This window comes from Xenopus laevis, chromosome 2S (assembly GCF_017654675.1).
Source record: "Xenopus laevis strain J_2021 chromosome 2S, Xenopus_laevis_v10.1, whole genome shotgun sequence".
Lineage (NCBI taxonomy): Eukaryota > Metazoa > Chordata > Amphibia > Anura > Pipidae > Xenopus > Xenopus laevis.
Window position 1 is genome coordinate 136,545,732 of NC_054374.1, and position 20,655 is coordinate 136,566,386.

The following is a 20,655-nucleotide window of genomic DNA, read 5'->3' on the forward strand; positions in this document are numbered from 1 at the left end:
AAATTCAGTAGAATTGAACTTACGGCTTCAGTCTTTTCGCAGCTTAAGGACTTCAATGTCGGCTATTTTCGTGACTTCGGGTCTTTTCTCCGCTTCGGGAGTTTGGCTGTTTTCGTGGCTTCGGGTCCTTCGGCTGTTCTGCATTTCGGCTGTTCGCGATGGGCGTACGCATGGCTTCGGTGCTCTCAAGGGGGGCCCGGCTCTTTTCAAAACTGCATCACTGATGGGCCCCCCTTCATACCCGAGACATATAATTATGTATCTTTAAAGGGGAAAAGGTCAGTGTAATAAGCCTACATTGCTATCTAAACAGTACTAACATTTTATTGTTTACAAATGCCAGACCCTATTGATTGTTTTGCCTCTGTTCTTACCTTGATAAGGGTCAAACATATCAATAGTTTTGCACAACCCTAGCCTGTGTGAAAAGGATGTGTGTTCAGATAAGACCAAATTAGAGTTTTTGAATAGTGATGGGCGCCAGGCGTGAATTCCCGGCGAATTCCCGCGATTCACCGCCATGAATAAATTCGTAAAACCACAGAAAAAATTCGCCGGTGTCCAAAAATAGGACAACTGCATCAAAAACGAGCCATTGGCGCCATTTCGCAAATTTTTCACTGTTTCGCGAATTTCGCTAATTTTTCGGCGAAGCAAAACACCCAAATTCTCCCATCTCTATTTTTGACCAAACTTCAAAGTCATTTAGGTGCACAAATCAAACACTGCTGAAAAAAATGGTGCTGGTAAGATCATGCTGTGATGCTGGTTTTCATACTTAGCAGGTAGCACTTCTTATAAATGGGATCATTTACTGTTGAATAGCTGGAGTGTTCTGTTTGGAAGTATAAGCTTATATAAGGTGCAGGGTTAGAGCAAAAGTGCCACTGGAGCATAAGAGGCCCTGTAATAACTACTTGCTCCTGCCGGGTGCTAATAAAGGCATGGGGGCAAGTGACTAAACTGTATCCAATACTGGGCAGTCTTTAGCATCTATAGAGAGTTGACACAAAACAAACATGACCTTAGCACAACCTTGCAGTGCAGGAAATCAGCACAATCGGAGAATAAAAAGCCCAGACCAAGAATGAAGCTACTTTTAACTTGAAGAAATTGAACCATTTTATAATAAAAAAATAAAATGAATCCCCCGTCTAGCACTAGGCTAATCCTACTTCAACTCCACCTAAAGAAGCATGCTAAACATGGTACACTGGATGATAATATAACACAGCTGGGCAAAGCTTTCATTTGTGTGACTTTTGGGTGTAACAATTTATTATCCGCCCAGAACAAATCATTCCAATAATTGTATGAATCCATTGTCCCCACTCTTCTGACTGTGAGTTGTTGTAATAAATTGGTCCCATTGTCTGATATACAGTATAATATATAAGTGACTGCAAACAATGATCACAGGTGCAAGCCAGATTTCATGATAGTTTCTATGTAAGTGCTAAGGGATAGAGACAGACATAGTTTCATCATAAAAACCCTGCTGGGGATACCTACAATTTTATTCCAGTATGCAATAACATTCATCAGCATCCGCTACATTCATCTGCCACAATCCATGTCTCGCTTCCTAAAATCTGACATTGTCTTTTTTTTTGGTCTTTTTCCTAAGAGGGAAAATGTGAGCGTACCATTATTTCTTGTCTCTCTCTTTGTTATTTCATTTTATTGAATGATAACTTTGTGCCATAAATGCAGAAAACATCATTATTCCTCTTATACCTCCGGCACTTGATAATATGGCAGCATAGAGCATATATATTATAGGTTGTACCACAAGGTGCTACAGCAGAAATGAGAGATGATATCCTCTATATGGTCCATTGGTTTTGTCATTCCTTTAAGAGGCCGACATACATCATTTAACTCATTTAAGTGGTGTTTCTATTCTTCAGATCGCCTTCCTCTCTGACTAAGCCTTCTTTGTTGCTTGATATGCTCACTCTGGGAAACTAATCCTGGATTATCTGTAATTAGTGTGGTATCTTGTTCACTATTAAGACTGAATTCTAACCTTATAAATATTGCTGACTATGTTGCACCCAGTACTTGGTGATGACTTGAATTTTTTATTTGCTAACAATATATTTCTGCTTTTTTTTTTAAATCATATTTTTAGGTGCATATTAAGGTTTTTTCATGGTTTGGACCAGTGTCAGACTGGGGTGTCCGGGGCCCAATAGGGCTTCAACCTCAAGGTCCCTCTTCTAGGTGTCTGCCCCCCCTATACCCTGCCTTCACTGCACTTTTAACTTGTTCCTCTGGCTGTGAACAGACGAGTGAAGCATCAGTACACGTAGGGCAGGTCTGGGCCATTGAAGGCCGAGGCCCAATGAGCTTTTTAATTGTGTTCCACTGGCCCTGTCCGACACTGGGTTGGACCTTTCTGAAGAAAATAATGATAAAGCCTTAAATACAATTTTACCCTTACTATTACATTAAGAAAATTGAATTATCAGCTATTGGCTACAATCTTTATTGCAACAAGGAACACAACCACTGGGGTAAACAGAAAAAGAAAAAAAGTATATATAATATTCATTGTGCTGGGGTATAATCCCCCCCAGCACACTGAATATTGTATATACTTTTTAAGTTTTCTATGAGTCTCACCTTCCATACACGATCCCAAGTCATTAATACCCTAATCGTTGTGTCGAAGTATGTTGCCATAATTATCTGAAGGTAGAATTCCTCACATAGGTCCTGTCTTCCTTCTCTGGAAGCTCCTTCTACATATTGTGTGTAAGTTTCTGCCACCATATTTTTTCCCCACCAAGCAATAGTTCTACCCAGAATTCCAATGCCATTTCCAAAGGGATGATGCTCTTGGTTGCAAATTGGGGGCACTTGTGCCGAATATATTTCAAGTCTGAGTCATTTCTGATGTTGGCTGGCGTGTGAGTGATGTGTGTGCTCTTGTGGTGCAACAGAACTGTGGTGATTGAAGCAGGGTGCCAAGGGAACCGTGGAGCTTCCATCTGGTAGATGCTCCATTGTCTCCCAGGACATCTACCTTCAACAGACTACGGGGTGTATTTATTCAAAATGGAGGCAAACATGCTGCCCATAGCAATCAATCAGCAATTAGACTGGAACAGTTAATTGACATTATAAATAACCTTGGCATCACTTCAGCTTGTCCTAAAACTCTTTAAAAGTTTATGAATATTCATATTCATTTGACAGAAAATTGAATTCATGGCTAAGTGTAATACAGGTATGGGATACCTTATTTGGAAACCCATTATTCATAAAGCTCCCATAGACTCCATTTTAATAAAATAATTAATATTTTTTAAAAATGTTATCACTTTTCTCATTTAAAATAAACCAGTACCTTGTACTTGATCCCAAATGAGATATAATTAACCCTTAGTGGAAGCAAAACAATCCTATTCGGTTGATTTAATGTTTACATGATTTTTAAAGCATTTATGGTATGAAAATGCTAATTACAGAAAGATCCCTATCTGGAAAACCCCAGGTCCTGATTATTCAGGTTAACAGGTCCCATACCTTTACAAGAACGAAATGCGTTGGGTTACGTTTGTGTGTTATAGGCTAGATCTCCTGTTTGTGCAACTTTCCATTTCCATTGTTATATCGAAAAATAACTAAAAAGCTCTTCCATTGCAACATCCATCAAAACGCATGGCTACTTGCCTCTTAGCAGATCAACAGGCAGCAGAGCAGCGATGAACGCCGCGCAGAATCACAGTGGGAAACAAATAACAGTTACAAGGTGCGGCAGGCAAAATGTGTGGTGTTATAGATGTAATTCCTCAAGCGCAGTATGAAGTTAACAACCTTTCCATTTTTACCTCCTCTTAAATGTAATGGTCACATTAGCTGATTTTGGAGACTAATGAATCAAAATCTTTAGCACTGGTTTCCTACTGCTTTGCTCAAGGACTATTGACAGTGCAAATCATCAATTTATCTTTATTTGGAAACAGTAGCTACCAACAAGAATATTCCCTTTGGTAATACATTTTAGATATTTGTATAAATATTCAATATATTTAAATATACAGTGTGTCACCAGTTTGACAAAACAACAGTCTGCCATGCATAAACCCTTCATTCCCATAATACATTTCATTGCCCATCTATGTTCTCTCTCTAGAAAGTCTCGAACATTGTACCTCATACTCATGATGAAGATAAAGTAATGATTTATATAGAGGTGAAATGATTCTGCTTTTCTTTGGTGTACTGCTCTTTTACACTACAGGTAAGGGATTCATTATCTGTTTTCCAGAAAGCTCTGAATTACAGAAAGGCTGTTTCATAGACTCCATTTTATCCAAATAATCCAAATTATTAAAATGATTTACTTTTTCAGGACCTTATCCGGAAAATCCCAAGTCCCAAGCATTCTGGATAACAGGTCCCATACCTATCCTACACTTTATTACCCCTTGAAGTAGCTATGTGGCAATGACACAAAGTAGTGGACACACTTCCAACCATTCAATTAGTAATACCCATTCCAGTTGTGGCTCGGTCTTTATACATACGCCTCCTCTTTCCACATTAAAGTCATCTACTAAAAAGAAACCATTTGATCAAAGTGCCATGGTACCAGTGACTCACGTGGCCAATCTACTCATGATTACATAGTGGGTATGTGTATAACTTGGGTAACAGAGTAAAGTTTGGGATTTTTTTCAGAATTTAATTGTGAAAATATTGTTTTTAACACATGGTAAGCTAACTAGATCTCCACTGCATCTTCTGTAAAAAGTAGTGGGACTTCCAATGGCAGATAAGCACTTAATACCCTTCTAGGTCTCCATTTACTTTAACACAACTACCATGTCTTAAACCTAGGTCAGAGACATTGCAATTTAGAGATGCACCGAATCCAGGATTCAGGGATTCAGGCATTCGGCCAGGATTCGGCCTTTTTCAGCAGGATTAGGATTCGGCCGAATCTTTCTGCCCGACCGAACCAAATCCGAGTCCTAATTTGCATATGCAAATTAGGGGTGGAGAGGGAAATTACGTGACTTTTTGCCACACAACAAGGAAGTACATTTTTTCCCCTTTCCACCCCTAATTTGCATATGCAAATTAGGGGTTGGATTCGGTCCGGTATTCGGCCGAATCTTCACAAAGGATTCGGGGGTTCCGGCGAATCCAAAATAGTGGATTTGGTGCAGCCCTAGAGCAAAGTATTAAAAAAGAAGGGGGCAGTATTTTATAGTGCATGCAAGGCAAGAGGAGAGTCTTTCATCCTATTTCTCTGGTTGCATTGGGATTACATCACAAAGCCTTAGTTACATTGTAGATACATAGTTACATAGTTAAATCTGGTTGAAAAAAGACAAAGTCCATCAAGTTCAACCCCTGCAAATGAACATCCATACACACACCGCTCCATACCTTCACATAAATTATATATACCCATATCTATACTAACTATAGAGTTTAGTATCATGATAGCTTTTGATATTATGTCTGTCAAAAAAAATCATCCAACTCTTAAAAGCATTAACAGAATCTCAACATTGCCTGGCAGTGCATTCCACAACCTCACTGTCCTGACTGTGAAGAACCCCCTACGTTGCTTCAAATGAAAGTTTTTTTCTTCTAGTCTAAAGGGGAGGCCTCTGGTACGGTGATCCACTTTATGGGTAAAAAGGTCCCCTGCTATTTGTCTATAATGTCCTCTAATGTACTTGTAAAGTGTAATCATGTCCCCTCGCAAGCGCCTTTTTTCCAGAGAAAACAACCCCAACCTTGACAGTCTACCCTCATAATTTAATCTTCCATCCCTCTAACCAATTTAGTTGCACTTAGTCTCTGCACTCTCTCCAGCTCATTTATATCCCTCTTAAGGACTGGAATCCAAAACTGCACTGCATACTCCAGATGAGGCATTACCAGGGACTAATAATTATGTTTTTCATCCCTTGAGTTAATGCCCTTTTTTATGCAAGACAGAACTTTATTTACTTTAGTAGCCACAGAATGACACTGCCCAGAATTAGACAACGTGTTATCTACAAAGACCCCTAGATCCTTCTCATTTAAGGAAACTCCCAACACATTGCCATTTAAGTGTATAACTTGCATTTATATTATTTTTGCCAAAGTGCATAACCTTGCATTTATCAACATTGAACCTCATTTTCCAGTTTGCTGCCCAGTTTTCCAACTTAGTGAAATCACTCTGCAAAGTGGCAGCATCCTGCATGGAACCTATAGTTCTGCACAATTTAGTATCATCTCCAGGTCATTAATAAACAAGTTGAAAAGAGTACTGCAGTACTCCACTAAAAACAATGGTCCAATTAGAAAATTTACCATCATTCTTTGTAATCTATGTTTTAGCCAGTTCTCTATCCAGGTACAAATACTCTGTTCCAGGCCAACATTCCTTAATTTAACCAGTAACCTTCTGTGTGGCACTGTATCAAATGCTTTAGCAAAGTCTAAGTAAATCACATTCACTACCATCCCAAAATCAAGGTCCCTGCTCACCTTCTCATAAAAAGAAATTAAGTTAGTCTGGCAAGATCTATTACGCATAAAACCATGCTGGCACAAACTCATAGTATTCTGATTTGCTATGAAGTCCAGTATCTTATACTTTATTAACCCTTCGAAAATATTTCCTACCACTGAAGTCAGACTAACTGCCACATAGTTTTTAGGCTGAGAACAGGATCCCTATTTGAATAGAGGCACCACATTAGCAATTCGCCAGTTTCTCAGCACCATGCCAGACCTCAATGAATCCTGAAAAAATTAAGTAAAGAGGTTTGGCAATCACAGAGCTAAGCTCGCTAAGTACCCTGGGATGGATAACATCCTGTCCCAGATAGGGATGGGCGAATTTTTTCGCCTTGTTTCGCTGTAAAAATTATGCCCATAGACTTGTATGGCACTGTGTGTCAAAAAAAAAAGACATGCGTCAAAAAAATTTCGCCGCGCTGCAATTTTTTTTTGATGCCCATAGACTTTAATTGGTCGTCTGCGACATTTCACCGGTGGTGAATTTTTAGTGAAACGAAACGGGTCAAATTCGTCCATCCCTAGTCCCAGACCTTTGTTTATCTTAACATGTTCTATTCTCTTTTGAATTTCTTCATGTGTGAACCAGGCATCATTAGTTGTATTACTAGAATTGGGACTATTAATAAGGAAACCTTCATTAACTGGTTCCGCATTTGTGTAGACAGATGAAAAATATGGGTTCAGAATCTAATTTTTTTTAGTGTGTATAAACACATTTCCATGTGCAGATCTTCCTAGAGTCAGTAGATCTTATACCTTCTTCTATTCTAGTACAGACAATCATGTCCTCTCAACATCGCCAGGTCTGTCTCACATCTTACCAATTTGTGTATCACAACTGTATTACATTGGTAGCCTATCAGGTTTGTGTCTTCTAACGTATAACAAAACAATAGCACTAATGCCTTAACAATAATACAGGTATGAGACCTGTTATCCAGAAATCTCGGGACCTGGGGTTTTCCAGATAAGGGATCTTTCCGTAATTTTGATCTTCATACCTTAGAAGATCATGTAAGCATTAAATAAACCCAATAGGCTGGTTTTGCTTCCAATTAAGATTAATGTATTTTAATTTGGATCAAGTACAAGGCAATGTTTTATTCTTACAGAGAAAAAGGAATAATATTTAAAAATTTGGATTATTTGGATAAAATGAATCTATTAGAGACAGCCATTCTGTAATATGGAGCTTTCTGGATAACGGATTTCCGTAAACAGATGGCATACCTGTAAAACAAATTATCAGTACATCAATGAAAATGATCAAACATTAATTTATCAACATTGTATTATGTTTTGTTATATGTTATAACAGTTACATACTTATTTTGGATTGACAAAAAACAAAAGTTACCCCTTCAAATGAATCTCAGTGCATAGAGTATATACATATATATTTATAGAAGATAGACCAGCAGCACCAGGATTGTACTTTTCATCTGTGTATTAAAGATGTCCCCCTTTGGGACCTTTCGTCGATTTAAGGGATCGAAACATCATGTGTACATACACCTTTAATGCACAGAAGAAAAGCAAAGTCATTATATTGTTAGTCTTTCTTTTTTATGTATTTCTGCTATTACCTTGCAATGACAAAATACGGTGTGCTTGTGTCATTGGGACACTCTCTCTCTCTCTCTCTCTCTCTCTCTCTCTCTCTCTCTCTCTCTCTCTCTATATATAAAGAGTATATGTATATACATACTTACACAAACCACATCTATACACATATACGTAAAATATATTATTTTGACTTCCTGAGGAAGGCTCTAGTAATAGAGCTGAAACGTTGTAATAAACTTTTCTTTTTTTTTTTGCACTTTACAAGTCTTGTGAGTGCGGTTTTTCCAGTAGTTTGATTTACATAATATTATTAACCTGCACCAAGGCAGCTGTCTTCCATTACATGAGTGCTCCAGCTCGACGAACTACATATGTGTATATATATATATATATATATATATATATATATATATATATATATATATATATATATATATGATCTTCTACTGAATATTGCATCTCATACTGGTTACTATAGATCTTAAATTGGATATTTGATCTAGTATTGCATAATTGAAATCTTATATGGGTTACTGGATCTTATATTGGATATTGGATAGTTAATATCTTGTGGTCTTCTTTAAACTTCTAACCTTTGTTTTTCTTTTCTTCTCCTGCCTTGTTTGTTCTCAAGCCCTGTAGCTTTCTTCTGTTGTATCCAGAACTTTGATTTGAAATAAAAGACTTCACAATAATGTAAACCCAAAAATAGCAACTAAACATTGTTGCAAATAATACAGCGTAAATTGTTATTCAAAATTGCAAAATCTCACTTCAAAATATCTACATTATAACAGTACAAAGTGATTACAAAACACTGCCAAAAAGACATGGTAAAAACCTGAGTGAATAATAAGTGGAGAAAACAAAGAAAACAATATCAAGTTAATTGGATAATAGCTTATACACGTTTGATTAAAAAAAAAACAGACTTATTTTTTCATTAATTACATGAATACTTAAGAGAAAACACCAATCATAAATAATATACACTAATCATAAATCATCCTAAATAATATCACTGTGCTTTGAAAATGTAATTTGAAACACCATACTTTGTCTCCTAAAAATCCTATAAACATTAAATAAACCAAACAGGATTGTTTTGCCACCAACATGGATCCATGCAGCTTAGTTACCATCAAGTACATGGTAGTGGTTTATTATTTCTAAGAAAAAGAAAATTAATTTTTAAAAATGAATATTATTTGCCTAAAATTGGAGTCTATGGGAGCTTTCCCATAATTTGACTCTTGATAAACTCTGGATAAAGGGTTTCTTGGTTACAGATCCCATACCTCTATAAGAAAAATCCTAACAACCTTTTCCAAGTTAATTTTTTTTTTCTGACATTACATTACGCCTAAATAAAGATATAATACAGTAAATTAAATAATAATAATTTCTCTTTGAGGTCTGCGCTCTCAAATCTCCCCCAATAAAAATAAACACAATGTATGGCTGTCTGATCTGAGATGAGTTCAATCTTCGATATAATCATCACATATGAAATGTTTCCCTCCCACTTTAGTACATCGTTCATTACAGCTTTGGGAACAACAAATGTGGAGTGCAAATTGCTTCTCTCTACAATAAATTCAATTGGCTGCACCATTCTGTATGAAGACAGTGTGTGCTTTATTTACAGTTTTGGTGAGAAATATCCATGTGCTTTAAACAAAAAGAGGTCTCATTTATTAATTGCAGGACAAGAACCAAAATCCGACCCATGTTTCTCATTTTGTGTGTTTCTGTACTTTATGAAATCAGAGCACAAAAACCTGCAAATGGCCATAATTATAGGGTTCTCAGTTTTCAACATCACTGTATTCATGAGGGGGGGAGGCACATATGTGTACCCTTTACTATTCCCTTCCAGTCTACTAATTTGCACCTAATTCAGACACTGGGGTACTGGGTTACTTTGAACAAGTACTGTGCTAGTGCCACATTTGAAGAGTGGAGCCAGACCCTGGACATGTGTTTTGTTTTTTCAAAAATGAGCAATAAGGGTTGCATTTTTGCTCTCTTACAAGTTACCCCTATATATAATAAAAGGTGCTAACCACCTTAGTTCTCTCGCACTTTGCCTCCAGGGTAAAAAAAAATAGATATTTTTTCTCCTGGAAAATTCTCATAGGTGGACATGGCTGCACAAGGGAGTAGGCACATCTTTTGCTGGGGTCCATTACGTTGGGTATCGGTGCACTGTATAACCTGCACACACTCTACATAAGGAAAAATTCCAAAAAGATTTGTTCTGGTGCCGTGGACAGGTTGGAACACTTTGCTTTATCCCCAGCATGGGCGGATTTTAATGAAGGCTTGGAAAGGCTATGGGGCAGATTTACCAAAGGGCGAAATGACTAATGCTCGCGAAGACTAATGCTGGGTGCAGGTGTCACTTCACTAGTGAAGGAGATAGACGCTAGCGGTGATTCGCCACTCAAACGCCAGGTGAATTTTCACTCTGGCGAATGGACGTTACTCTGCAAATTCACTAAGATGCGGATTTTACGGAACATTAACTCTTTCGCCAGACTTGCCTTCGCCAACTCAGACAAGGCAAAGTGCACTTATATCACAACATATTCTTTAGTGGAAAAAGTCCAAAAAACACTGGCGTCTTTTCTTTTTTTTAGAGTGATAGCCTGCAAAAGTCCTTAAAAATTTTTTTGGGTAACCCATACATTTTTTAACATATGGCACATAAACTATACAGTGGGCTCATGTGTAGGGCATTATAACAACTCTATTTTGTTGATTAAGGTTCCCTGGACTTGTGTAATGTAATGTATTTTCTGCAACATATAAGTCCGTTCCACTTTAAATTTACCGCTGTATGCAAATTAGCCTGAGCGAAGCCCTCTAACGAAGTTGCCATAGGCAGAATTGAACGCTAGAACATCTTCACTTTGATTTGCTTGCATTGCTGAAGTAATGCTAGTGAAAATTCACCCTGGACACAACTTTGCATTTTAGTAAATTAGCATTGTCTGAGTGAATCCGTCGCTGGCGAATTATTACTGCTTAGTTAATTTACCCCTAAGCCTCCCCAAACATGCACCAGTGAATTTCATGCAACAGATAAATCACACTGGCACTGCATTTATCCTGCCATGTGTTCTACCATTATTACACATCAAGTTGACTTTATAACATGGATTCTGGGAATCAGCTCTGTTAGGGTTATTTACCAGGCAGGGTGCAAAAAATAACGGGTGCATCGTAAATTTTGTCACTGTGTTTTTTTGCTTAGTATAGTTCAGATGTTATCAGAGCCCAGTGCCAGCTCTTGTAGGAACGGCAGTAAAACATGAAAAAGGCACCTCACTGTGCCAACAAACAAACAAATCACTTACATCCAAATTGACATCATCTAATGTTTATCCTGAAAAAGCTCAACAAATGGTTATTACTAAACAAAGCCCTTCGGAGAAGATAATAAGGCAAATGTTACAAACAAAGGACACACAACCTGCTCCCTTGTTGAACGAATTTCCCAACATTCCCTGGTATCACTTTTATATACAATTTAACATTATTCTAGCCCAGGCAGAACTGCCACCTTTATTTTTCTGTTGGATTTTCTGGGATCATTTAAGGGTTCCTTTTGACATTCCAGCATGTTTTAATGATTTGAATAAATGTTTTGTATTGTAAGCACAATTTGTGCATTTGCTCAGTCTACGTGCGATTGTTTGGAAAAAAATGTCTTTAGATTATAAACCTAATCCTGTCTTTCACAATATTGTAAACTGGAATCACTTACCCTCAGATAGCGTGGGCGTGCAAATGTGTGAATGGTTTGCTCCGTATAATCAAGGTAACTGCCAACTGGTGTTTCTCAGGCTGATGGCAGCATTAATGCAGGTGGTTGTCAGTATGAAGACAGGCCAGTTCACATTGTGATTTCCCTATAGTAAACAGCTGAAAGTTTAAAGCTAACAGTGCATGAACGTGATCCTATTTGGCAAGGCTAACTGAGAATGCCTGACAGTGCTTCCACCCCTAGAATAAAAAAGACCTATGAGATCTAAGGAGAGAAAGCAGGATTTCCATTTTTATGTCACAGGTACACTGAGCACAAGTTTTCATTTCCGTATTATGCACCTGTTCAAAAGAGGAAAAGCCTTGGCATTGTGGATTTCATATACCTTTGCTGTTATCACTGTGGGATTAACCACTACTATGCCAGGCCAATTCAACACTACACTTTCTTGTAAATGCTTGTAATTTAAGAGACTAGTTCCTGACCAGAGGGTACCGAATACAAGAAAGCCTTTAAGATAGCTTTACAAAAGGATAGGGGAGATTATATTATATTAGGCAAAACTCAAAAGAGTTGTACAATAGATAAGCCACTATTTATTACCTCTTACTAGTGATGGGCGAATTTGGGGCGTTTCGCTTTGCCGAAAAAGAAACGGAAAAAATGTGCGAAATGTTGCCGGCGTCTCGTTTTTGACGCAGACAAATTTTCGCTGGCGATTTTTGCGGGGGTTTCACAAATTCATTTGCCAGCAGCGAATTGAGGGAATTTGCCGCGAATTCGCGCCTGGCGAATAAATTCGCCCATCCCTACCTTTTACAGTAGACAGTTTGTGAGGATTAAGCAGATTGTGAATAAACACATACCAATGTTATATAATGACTGCAAATTGAGAGAGGTGCTAACAGGCGGCTGTAAATTTGTAAGTCAAAAAGCGCCTTCATTGGGGCAAATTTTATCCCCAAGTGAATTTAAAAGAAAAGAAAACAAAAGCAGCTGGTTCTAAACTACGGGAACCTATTGTTGTGGGGCATTGCGGTGTGTTACATGTTCACCGATACACAAGTCTAAAACATGGTTAAGCACCAGAACTCAAAAAGAGTATGATATTAAGGGGCCGATTCACTAACTTCGAGTGAAGGATTCGAATTTCGAAGTTTTTTTTGGGCTACTTCGACCATCGAATGGGCTACTTCGACCTTCGACTACGACTACGACTTCGAATCAAAGGATTCGAAGTAAAAATCATTTGACTATTTGACCATTCGATAGTCGAAGTACTGTCTCTTTAAAAAAAACTTCGACCCCCTAGTTCGCCATCTAAAAGCTACCGAAGTCAATGTTAGCCTATGGGGAAGGTCCCCAACTTTTTTGATCGAAGGATATTCCTTCGATCGTTGGATTTAAATCCTTTGAATCGTTCGATTCGAAGGATTTTATCGTTCGATCGAAGGAATAATCCTTACTTGTACTATCTGCGCTAAATCCTTCGACTTCGATATTCGAAGTCGAGGAATTTCAATTCCCAGTCGAATATCGAGGCTTAATTAACCCTCGATATTCGACCCTTAGTGAATCAGCCCCTAATTGTTTCATTAACGAGTTATGTAGTGTATCTGTTAACATGTACACACTGTAACATTCAATATGTGGGTTGTACAACCCGTCCCCTAAAAAATAGAATGCAAGAACATATGAGTCAAATAGGGTGGGAGTAATGTCACTACAGCTTCCCGACACTTTCCCCATTGCAACCAAGGAGTTGTGTATTATTTGCAAATTCAGGGAAAAGAGAAGGTGAGGAATTGGAGCAGAGGGGGCAATAAATTGAGAATTGGAAGTAAGATGGATTTTTATTCTGGACAGACGTGAACCTAGTGGACTTAATGTAAGATGGGATGTCAGCTGTCATGTGTAAAGTAAAAAAATTGTGTAACTTTTTCCTGTGAGGGTATTTATATATATTAGGGCAATGTTCTGATATAATAAATTGGTAATGTCCATGATTATAAAGTGGGTGAGTTATGAAAGTCACATTAAAATAATCTCTATTAAGAACATAATATACTGAAACAGAAGTGAATAGATACCTTTTTTCCCTTGAGAATTTCGTAGCCATATGATATTGTTACAATTTTTGAAATAGAAACAAATATTAAATAGATACAATTGTTATGTAGAAATAGTATTATATTTATTGAAACATTGTATACAATATTAGAAAAGTTGATAAATAATTAAAAAGGTTTTTTCCTTTGAATTTTAAAAGAATGATAAAGCTTTATAACACAACAGAAAGGATAGAAACAGTAAGGGGCAGATTTCTCAAGGGTCGAAGTGAATTCGAGGGAATTTTCGAAGCAAAAAAAATTAGAAAATCAAAGTAATTTTTGGATACTTCGACCATCGAATAGGGTACTACGACTTCGAATTTACTTCGAATTCGATTCGAAGTAAAAATAGTTTGAATATTCAACCATTCGATAATCAAAGTACTGTCTCTTTAAAAAAACTTTGACTTCAATACTTTGCCAAATTAAACCTGCCGAAGTGCTATGTTAGCCTACGGGCAGTGGCGTAACTAGATGTTACTGGGCTCCACAGCAAAATAATTTAAGGACTCCCAAAATATCCAGTGGTTGCCATGTATTAACAATATATATTAAAATTCCTAATTAATTAGAGCCTTATGGGGCCCCCTATGCCTCTTGGGCCCCCCTGCAGCCGTAGGGTCTGCTTCCTCTGTAGTTACGCCCCTGCCTATGGGGACCTTCCACAGCATTTTTCTAAGTTTTAAGTCGAAGTAAAAATCGGTCGATCGTACAATAAAATCGTTCGAATTGTTTGATTTTACTTCAACCGCAGAATAGCCAAATTTGATGAAAAAAAGTTTGCATTCGATAATCGAATTCGAAGTATTTTAATTTGATGGTCGAATTTCGAAGTATTTTTAACTTCGAAATTCGACTCTCGATAAATCTGCCCCTTAATATTTTATAAAAAGGAAGTGTGTCTGTGATGATGCAGGCTTCCACTGCCCAAGTGTTAAAAACACACGAAAGGATTATTTATGTTTGTGCAATAAAGTGATCTGAATTTTACCGCTGGCCGGAGTCCTTTTGAGTGTGTGCCATTTCGTTGGGTTGAAGGATTGATGTCTCTCCTTTGCTGAGGGTTTGGGGCGCTGCACTCGGGTCACCTAACAGGAGCGGTGAGTGACCCGTGTTTATATGTTTGGAGAAACACTGTTGAGTGGAGGGTTTGGCAAAAGCACCCGAACCAAGTCACCTCTCTTGTAAGCAAATTTTAAATTTAAAGTTTACCGCTACGAAAGTCTGTTTAAATTGATTATACGGCAGAGAGGTTAGAGGGCCCCTTCCCTTGTTTTTGTTTAGTGCTTATACTGTTTTATTATTACAATAAAAAGGAAATGATTTTTCAAAATTTGAAATATTTGATTAAAATGGAGTCCATTCCATGGGAGATGGCCTCCCCATAATTCAGACTTTCTGGATAATGGGTTTCTGGATAACAGATCCTGTAGTTTGAAACACTTTCCAAATATAAAGGCTGAGACATCTCTGTTGCCCCAGTTCATGTTGTATAGGCCTGCGTACTTGCATTTCTTATTCGATGTGACCTTCCAGTACTGAATGTATATATTCCTTTCATTTATATCTTTTGTTGTGATCCAAACCACATACCCCTGTGACAGTGTTATTCTGATCCCCAAAATTCTTTGCTTTCTTTCTTTAACTTTCTAATATCCATTGCTCTGTTACTTGCTTCTTGTTGCTCACAGCAGTAGTGCTACAAACCACAACATTTCAAATGAATTTGAAAGTTTTGGGGGATTTTTATTTTTTTTTTGCATTTAAGTTTTGTTATAATGTTCCCTTTCTGTCAGAATGCTGAAAATTATATCTCTTTCCATTATTTCTGTCACTCTCATCAGCTTGCGCCTGGGAAGGTATTACATTGGGAATTAGATGAACAGCACAGTAAGCATATTAATGCCATAAATAATGTGAAAGTAAAAGTATTTACTCTATGTATCACACTCAGGAATAAAATCATTCTGAGGTGTTTTTGTAGAGTATAAAAGACACCATGATTGGTGCTGAGAGATGTCTCATTCTCAAGTTATTGCTCTATGTGTGTTTTTAAACAGCTCACCTGCCTTGGATTGTAAGGTAAGCACATTACTTGTAGGGATGTCGCGGACTGTTCTGCGGCGAACTTGTTCGCGCGAACATCGGCTGTTCGCGTCCGCCGCAAGTTCGCGAACGTCGCGCGACATTCGCCAATAGGCGTTCGCGTCAAAATCGTTCGACCATTCGACCATTTGGTCGCTAAAATCGAACGATTTTCGTTCGATTCGAACGAAAATCGTTCGATCGAACGATTAAAATCCTTCGATCGTTCGAATCGAACGATTTTCGGATGTTCGAAGTTCGCGAACTGTTCGCATTTTTTGCCGGTGTTCGCGAACGGCGTTCGCGAACACATTATCGGCGGTTCGCTACATCCCTAATTACTTGCTCTTTGGTCTATGCCATCTACGCGGCAACTGTACTAAAAGGCAAATTTTCATCAGCGAAGGATCCGCCACACTTCACGAAAATATATTACCAATACACTGATTCACTTTAAAAATGCGAAGATGTGTCTCTGTAGCTGAATGCTAGCAAAAGTTCCCTAGCCTTTTATAGCAAACTATCACCAGCATTCATTCCTGCCTCGGGAAACATCGTAAGTACTCTCACAATTAGGTCAATTTGAATAGGGTGGGTACATATAGGTCGTATAGACGTTTTTATTAGAAATGTTGGTGCAAATTCTTGAAGTGGATACTTTTTATTAAAAATGTCCAAGGAAGCAATTCGCCCCCGGTGAGTAAATTCATGAAACCGCCGCGAAAAAAATGGATGCCGGCGCATTTTCGTGGGCGAATGTGCGCTGGCATCCAAAAAAATGGACGCTGGTGTCCAAAAAAATGAATGCCGGCGTAAAAACCGGACGCCGGCATCAATAATGAGATGCCGGCGCCATTTTGCAAATTTTTCGCCATTTCGCGAATTTTTCAACGAAGCTAAATGGCCCAAATTCGGCCCATCACTAAGGATATGATGTCACTAACATAAAATTGAGGAGACTGTAGCGTATCAGTTTGCCAGGTCTAAACTGGTAGAAGGAAATTCTGGTGAAAGAGGTAACGGTCTGTAAAATTCGTTCTTTGGTGAATTCGCCTGGTGATAGGATGGCAAAACTGTGCTAGCGACAGTCTCTTTCACTAGTGAATTGTCCTCTACACCTGTTAGTAAATTGGTGATGTCCCTGGGGATTTCTGGCGTCTTTTTGCTAGAGACAGCCACCTCCACCTCTAGTAAATCTGCCCCTGATGTGTGTTATTTGGAGTAAACCACTGATTCCTATGTAGTGCTTATACAGCTGAAACCACTATACACTATATAATCAGAATGAAGTGTACACAATGTTTGTTAGTAGTATATGTGTGCATAAAGGTTACCAGGAGGTTTGATTATACAGATATGCCACCTGTTATCCAGAATGCTCAGAACCTGGGGTTTTCCTGATAAGGGATCTTTCTGTAATTCGGATCTCCATGCCTTAAGGCGGACACACACAGAGAGATTTGGCGCTCGTTTGGCGATGTTGAGGTGGGTGATATCGGACTGATCCAATCATGGGCCCAAGGGCCCAACAAACAGATCATAATGCAGGAGTATGGGCAGTAGGATCAACGAACAGATGCGGCCAATAAGCTGCAACTCGGTCTGTTGGCAGCTTTTAGCTGCCCGTGTATGGCCACCTTTAGTCTAATAAAAAATATATATATTTAAATTAGTTAAGCCCAATAGGATTCTTTTGGTGGGTTTAGGGTATACATTGCTTTACTATATTGGATACTAAAGCAGAAGGCTGAATTTTGTGCCAATGTGTTGAATCCACAAAGCCCAGAGGTATAGGATCATTTTAGCAAACAATGAATTCATTCAGTTTCTATCATAGGAGGCTTCCATATTGGGAAGCAGAATGAATGTTTGAAACTGTGGAAAAGAGACACTGCTTAATGTTAAACATTCTATCTATAGTGAGTGTTACACAGACCCATAAACAGTATTAACTCAGTATTGACTATAGTTGTACAGGGCTACAACCCTCACAACCAATCAAACTCAAGTCTGCATATCTTGATTGGCAGCAAAGTGCAAGATGAAAGTTGACCATTTATAGAAGTTTTGGAGATCTTTCTTTCTGTTGTGTTCTAGCAGAAGGTGAATACACACAGGCATAGGGCAATGTTCCAGGGTGGCATACCAAGCATGTTTCCTTGGCTGTTGTGGTGTCAACAATAATAATAATAATAATAATAATAATAATGATAATAATATGATGGCACTTTCATCTGCCACCATATTGCTGTACATATCAGTAGACTTTCCTTAACTAGTCTCTAGATTTTAGCTGTAGGTTTTGAGCTTACTTAGTAAAGTAAAACTTGCATCTTGGGAAATTTTCTAATGAAGAAAAGTTTGCATACCTCCCACTAAAAACATATTTGGGTTCTGTGCTTGATGTGCATTGAAAAGTCTTGAGTGTCGTTCATCCACCATCTTGCTACATAATCATTTTAGCAGTCTTTCTTTGAACAGGCTCTACTTTGAGAATAGCAGCAGTGTGCCAACTCTTTCAAGTCTCTTGAAAGTTATATTTAACAAACGGACAAAAAATAAATTCTCCATAAATTTCCTCCAGCAAAAAAAAAAAACCTTGACGTTTGTTGAGCAGAGATGTAACATCACATAGCAGACCCAGGAACTGCAGGGGATCCAGGAGCATTAATGCCCCCCCTTTGGATAATCGCTTCACAAGAATTTGGGAATAAAATTAAAACAGTTTTGTTGTAGGGCTGTAATGTCTAGCCACCCAACAGTGTTTTCTACTGAATTGTACACCGTTGCTTAATATGTCTTTTTGAGGGTTAATATACAGTTTCTGATCTTATATACTTCTTCCTGAAGCAACAGTTCTATGACTTTATAATACTCAGCTGAAGTATAAGTCAGACTTCCAGGCTAAATAGAAAATGCTGAGATACGTTTTTTGTACAGTTCATTAATTTTGTCTTTAGGAAAACATAATTAGCCACAGTTACCAGTGATGTGATATATGCAGGGCCGCCATTAGAAATCACGGGGCCCCGTACAACAAAATTTTTGGGGCCCCCTGGGCCCCGCCCACACTGACGACCAAGCTCCGCCCCATATCCCGCCCACATCGCAGTTAAAAGACCACACAGACATCAGCGCTAAAAAAGTAACCCCCCCCCACACAAGTTGTAAAAAGCTATTGATGGTCAGGGCCCCCTTATAAAAAAAATTGGGGCCCCAAAAAAAAAAAAATTAAAATTTTTTTTTTTAAAAAACATTGGTGGCAGGGGCCCCCTGTTAAAAAAAACTTGGGGCCCCAACAAAAAAAAATGTAAAAAAAACTAAAAAATAAACAAACATTGGTGGCAGGGGCCCCCTTCTAAGTTAAAAACAAATTGGGGCCCCAAAAAAAAATTTGAAAAAAAATTAATTTTTTTTTGAAAAAAAAAAAACATTGGCGGCAGGGGCCCCCTTATAAGTTAAAAACAAATTGGGGCCCCAAAAAAAATTTGAAAAAAATTAATTTTTTTTTGAAAAAAAAAAAAAAACATTGGCGGCAGGGGCCCCCTTATAAGTTAAAAACAAATTGGGGCCCCAAAAAAAAAATTTTTTTGAAAAAAAAAAAAAATGGTGGCAGGGGCCCCCTTACAAGTTAAAAACAAATTGGGGCCCCAAAAAAAATTTAAAAAAAAAATAATTTTTTTTTGAAAAAAAAAAAAAACTGGTGGCAGGGGCCCCCTTACAAGTTAAAAAAATTTGGGGCCACCAAAAAGAAAATTAATTTTTTTTTTAAAAAAAAAACCCAAAAAAAACAATGGTGGCAAGGGGCCCCTTACGAGTTAAAAAAAAAATTGGGGCCCCAAAAACGAAAGTTTTAAAAAAAGATTGGTGGCAGGGGCCTATAGAATATTAAAATAATACATTGGTGGCCAGGGGATTAAAAAAAAAAAAAACACAAACTGGTGTTCAGTAGAATTGAACTCATGGCTTCAGTACTTCAACTTCGCCTCCTTTCGTGACTTCGGGTCTTTTCACCGCTTCAGGACTTCGGCTTCGGCTGTTTTCGTGACTTCGGGTCTTTGCGCTGCTTCAGGACTTCGGCTTCGGCTGTTTTCGTGACTTCGGGTCTTTTCGGCGCTTCGTGACTTCGGGACTTCGGCTTTTTCCGTGACTTCGGGTCTTTTCGTCGCATTGGCTTCGGCTTTTCGGCACTTCCGCATTCGGCACTGAAGAGGCAAGACGTACGGCTCGGGCGCTCGTAAGGGGGGCCCGGATCTTCAAAAAAATGCAGCGCTGCCGGGCCCCCCTTCATGCCCGGGCCCGGTACGCTTGTCCCCCCTGTCCCCCCCTGATGGCGGCCCTGGATATATGTGTGTGTGGCGCAGGACATGCAGCCGCAGAACTGAGTGGGGCGCGAGCTGCTGAAGGGCCCTGAGGGGGTGCGGGCCCTGGCCCAATTGCACCCCCTGCTCCCCCGGTAGTTACGCCACTGCAGATCATCATTAATGATTAGGATACAGTATTTTAGTAGTAATTGCAAAAATTTATATTTTTATAGTATTAAATAATATTTTATTCCAATAAAGTAAGAAGAACATT